We start from the raw sequence: 5,203 nt of genomic DNA, 5'->3' as shown, positions 1-5,203 counted from the left end.
AAAGAAGAGAAGCAAAGCTCTCACCATGAAGGAGCTGATGCTACTCTGTGCTCCTCTAAGTAACTGCACTAACCTTTGCTGGCTGGTCGGTCCACTACTTTGGTCCCGACTGAAATATCTCCCCATGAAAGTGTGTCCTGTGTCCCCCACAGGATGAAACAGATAGCTTTGGTTTATGACCAAATACATGGAAAGCTAAACCGTATTCCCTCTCAGCTGTAGCTGCGTTTAGCACTCATTAGCAAATGTTAGCATGCTATCATGCTCACAGTGCTGCTCTCCAGTCTAAATCGGAGGTCCATTTTCCGAGCTGCTATTTGCAGCCCCTGAACTAAAAGCATTCCATCTGCACCAAAACTTTGCCAGCCTTAACAAAATGTCTCTCTGGCAAGCGACCACGCTAGTGAAGCGTCGGCAGGAGAACCCTAACCATGAGGAAGAACACCCCATGAGGAAACAGACGCTATTGTACTTTACAACAGTCATCTGCAAACACAGCAGAGCGTCTCCAGGTGGTGTCATGTTGTGTGTCGTCAGGAAAATGCCATGATGTCGAGTTTACAAGGAGGAGTTCCAACATAAATTGTACTTTTTAAATTGTACATTGTACTTTTTCAAGCAGGAGGTCAGACATTTGTGAGTTACGAGTTGTCTGGAACGCAGCTTAAGATGGTCAACATTCCCAGTGTTGTGCTCTCATGCATTGCAAGTCTGAATTGAGACATTTCTGAGCCTGTATTCCAAACGTACAGTCTTAATGTGTCTAAAAGAGTGATGGCATGGTAAAAAGAGAATTGTTCACTGTGTCAGTAAAGTTTGGATTGGTGGATCTGTCCTGGATGAGTTCTGATCACAGTAGACTGCAGTGCTGTGATCCTCAGCGCCTACAGCCTAAAGGGGCGTTCAGACCAAACGCGATAGACGCGAATACAATCGCTTCAGACGCTTAATTCGCGCCGCGCCAGACGCTCCATTCGCGCCGCGTGATCATTTGGACTATTCGCGTCATTCGCGTCATTCGCGCTTGCCCGCTTGCCCGCTCATTTTTGAACCGGTATTTCTCAACCCGCTGTCTTTCCACGTCTATCATGGCTGATATCACCACCGTTGCTGTACTGTACCTGCTGTACAAGTCCCAGAAACGCCGGAAAAACCACCCGCCGTCGTGTCTGGGTTCATGAAGTCCTCCGAAGACACACAGAGCTGGGGGAATTTCACTGTCTCCTCCAGGAGCTCCGTCTGGATGACGACCGGTTCCAGCGGTAGCTCAGGCTGACTGGAGCCCAGTTCGAGGACCTGTTAGCTCGGGTCGGTGCCAGGATCTCCCGCCTGGACACCAACTACAGGCGCTGCATCTCAGCTGTGGAGCGCCTGTCCATCTGTCTGAGGTGAGCTACAACTAGCTTCTCCTCCACCGTTGCCCTGAGCAACCGTAAACAACCGTACGTGATGGAAGTGACGTCGTCGGCTTGAACTCGTCGCTGATTGGATGTCGCGGTGCGATGCCGCTTGAAAAGTTGGATATTTTCAACTTTATTCGCGCCGCGCCAGACGCTTCATTCGCGCCGCGCCAGACGCTCCAGACGCTTCAGACGCTCCAGACGCTTCATTCGCGCCGCGCCAGACGCTCCATTCGCGCCGCCGTCGCCTGAATCGCGTGTAATCGCGCCATTTACATTGATTTTCAATGTAGAGTAGCCGCTCCATTCGCGTCTATCGCGTTCGGTCTGAACGCCCCTTAACACAGCTCAGTCTGCAAACAGGGTCCAAATCACTCACACGAACACTAAAGATATAGACCAGCACCGGCACCGGCACCGGCACCAGCATATGAGATGACAGTCCAAACACTCACTTCCGACACATGTAGTACAGACTTTTAATGGAGCTCAGGTGATCCAGGCTGATCCACTCCTGCTGAGACAATTAGAAAGCCTTTAGATGATTCACAGACTCCTCAGTTATTCTCACATTGACTCATTTACATTTCCTCAAACTCAAGTCCAAACACACCTCCATGTCCACACAGGCCCTCAGGCGCTCTGTCTCAGTGTGAGGTCAGACATTACTGCTGTGGTGGAGCGAGGGCAAAGCAGAGCTGTCGTGTCCTGGCTGCTGCTGAACGCCTGAACACACCTCTGTCATCAGTGCTGCGTGACTGCCATCTAGCAGCGGCCACGTGAACTGCAGACCGAACAGTCAGCTGTGACGTCATTACAACCTCCTCACTCGTCACACTGTGCAGCACAAACAGTGAATACTCAGGTCATGGATTTTATGGTGGGGCAGGTGGAGGAGGTGGGGCAGGTGGAGGAGGAGGGGCAGGTGGGGCAGGAGGGCAGGTGGGAGGTGGGGGCAGGGGAAGTGGGAGGTAGGGCAGGGAGAGGTGGGGGAAGTGGGCAGGTAGAGCAGGTGGAGGAGGTGGGCAGGTGGGGAGGTGGGGCGGTGAGGAGTGAGGTAGAGCAGGTGGAGGAGGTGGGGCAGGTGGGGGAGGTGGGGCAGGGGGGAGGTGGGGCAGGTAGAGCAGGTGGAGGAGGTGGGGGGGGTGGAGGAGGGCAGGGCAGGTGGAGGAGGTGGGGCAGGTAGTGAGGAGGGGGGGAGTGGGGGTGGTGAGGAGGTGGGCAGGTGGGGGAGGTGGGGGAGGTGGAGGAGGTGGGGCAGGTAGAGCAGGTGGGGAGGTGGGGCAGGGGGGGAGGTGGGGCAGGGTGGAGGAGGTGGGGCAGGTAGAGCAGGTGGAGGAGAGGGTGGGGGGGGAGGAGGTGGAGGAGGTGGGGCAGGTAGAGCAGGTAGAGCAGGTGGAGGAGGTGGGGGAGGTGGGGCAGGTGGAGGAGGTGGGGCAGGTAGAGCAGGGAGGAGGTGGGGAGGTGGAGGAGGTGGGGCAGGTAGAGCAGGTGGAGGAGGTGGAGGAGGTGGGGCAGGTAGAGCAGGTGGAGGAGGTGGGGGAGGTGGAGGAGGTGGGGCAGGTAGAGCAGGTGGAGGAGGTGGAGGAGGTGGAGGAGGTGGGGCGGTAGAGCAGGTGGAGGAGGTGGGGCAGGTAGGGCAGGTGGAGGAGGTGGGGCAGGTAGAGCAGGTGGAGGAGGTGGGGCAGGTAGGGCAGGTGGAGGAGGTGGGGCAGGGGGGGGGAGGGGGGGAGGTGGAGGAGGTGGGGGCAGGTAGAGCAGGTGGAGGAGGTGGGGCAGGTGGGGGAGGTGGGGGGAGGTGGAGGAGTGGGGGTGGGGCAGGTAGAGCAGGTGGAGGAGGTGGAGGAGGTGGGGCAGGTAGGGCAGGTGGAGGAGGTGGGGCAGGTAGGGCAGGTGGAGGAGGTGGGGGGAGGTGGGGGGGTAGGTCAGGTGGAGGAGGTGGGGCAGGTGGGGGGAGGAGGTGGGGCAGGTAGGGCAGGTGGAGGAGGTGGGGCAGGTAGGGCAGGGGAGGAGGTGGGGAGGTGGGGCAGGGTAGGCAGGTGGAGGAGGTGGGGCAGGTGGAGGAGGGGGGGCAGGTGGGGCAGGTAGGGCAGGTGGAGGAGGTGGGGCAGGTAGGGCAGGGTGGAGGAGGGGGGGAGGTGGGGCAGGTAGGGTCAGGTGGAGGAGGTGGGGCAGGTGGAGGAGGTGGGGCAGGTGGGGCAGGTAGGGCAGGTGGAGGAGGTGGGGCAGGTAGGGCAGGTGGAGGAGGTGGGGCAGGTGGAGGAGGTGGGGCAGGTGGGGGAGGGGTGGGGCAGGTGGAGGAGGTGGGGCAGGTAGGGCAGGTGGGGAGGAGGTGGGGCAGGTGGGGGAGGTGGGGCAGGTGGAGGAGGTGGGGCAGGTAGAGCAGGTGGAGGAGGTGGGGCAGGTAGGGCAGGTGGAGGAGGTGGGCAGGTGGGGGAGGTGGGGGAGGTGGAGGAGGTGGAGGTAGAGCAGGTGAGCAGGTGGAGGAGGTGGGGCAGGTGGGGGAGGTGGGGCAGGTGGAGGAGGTGGGGCAGGTAGAGCAGGTGGAGGAGGTGGGGGAGGTGGGAGGAGGTGGGGCAGGTAGAGCAGGTGGAGGAGGTGGGGCAGGTAGAGCAGGTGGAGGAGGTGGGGGAGGTGGAGGAGGTGGGGCAGGTAGAGCAGGTGGAGGAGGTGGAGAAGGTGGAGGAGGTGGGGCAGGTAGAGCAGGTGGAGGAGGTGGGGCAGGTAGGGCAGGTGGAGGAGGTGGGGCAGGTGGGGGAGGTGGGGGAGGTGGAGGAGGTGGGGCAGGTAGAGCAGGTGGAGGAGGTGGGGCAGGTGGGGGAGGTGGGGCAGGTGGAGGAGGTGGGGCAGGTAGAGCAGGTGGAGGAGGTGGGGCAGGTAGGGCAGGTGGAGGAGGTGGGGGAGGTGGGGCAGGTAGGTCAGGTGGAGGAGGTGGGGCAGGTGGAGGAGGTGGGGCAGGTAGGGCAGGTGGAGGAGGTGGGGCAGGGGAGGAGGTGGGGCAGGTGGAGGAGGTGGGGCAGGTGGGGCAGGTAGGGCAGGTGGAGGAGGTGGGGCAGGTAGGGCAGGTGGAGGAGGTGGGGCAGGTGGGGGAGGAGCATATTAACATTATATAAGCCATTTATAACATCATCATGAGTTTATTGTTTGTTAGCATCAAAATGTCCATTAACTAAAGTCTGTTTAACAATTAACTTACCATTTATTAACGATGGTTTGATGTGGTCTTCTTTTATTGTCCTGATCTCTTCTGATGACACGATATTACCATCATCCATATTTTATTGTATAATCAATTACAAGAGTTACATTTGTGGTTGAACAGTGTAATCCTGACAATCTGATGTGGCAGCAGCATCATGAGAAGGAACCAAAACAAGTCACATTCATTTATTATCTATTTAAAGTTGGAGGGTTAAGTATTATTTCTACAAACTACGATTATCTGAGTAATAATAGATAAACAATAGATAATAGATGATATAAATAGAAGAAGAAGAAGGGTCTTTATTTGTATCACATATCACACGGTGGACTGTAAATTGAAACTGGCTCTCTACATTTACCACAGTGGGCGGCCAAAGGCAGAGCTCGGGGACCAGCTCCAGTTATTAGCCCGTGCCTTGGTCACGGCCTCCTGATATATATAATATTGACAGTGAGGGGAAAAAGGTAATGAAGGAAAGAAACCAATAAAGGCATGAGGGGAATACGCACACTGAAAGGTCCTGTCCCAGCCGGGTTTTGGACTCAGAACCTTCTTGCTGTGAGGAAATAGAACTAACCACAGCGCCACTGTGCGATCA

The 5,203-nt window shown here is 57.6% G+C and overlaps 1 pseudogene; it reads right to left on the bottom strand.

Annotated features, from left to right (window-relative positions):
• Nucleotides 1-1,851: 1,851 nt before the first annotated feature.
• On the bottom strand, nt 1,852-4,499 carry LOC115579351 (basic proline-rich protein-like; annotated as a pseudogene).
• Nucleotides 4,500-5,203: the final 704 nt, after the last annotated feature.

Source organism: Sparus aurata, chromosome 3, assembly GCF_900880675.1.
Source record: "Sparus aurata chromosome 3, fSpaAur1.1, whole genome shotgun sequence".
NCBI classification, from domain to species: Eukaryota; Metazoa; Chordata; class Actinopteri; order Spariformes; family Sparidae; genus Sparus; species Sparus aurata.
The sequence above is the reverse complement of the archived record's forward strand: the minus strand, read 5'-3'. Positions and strand labels throughout refer to the sequence as shown.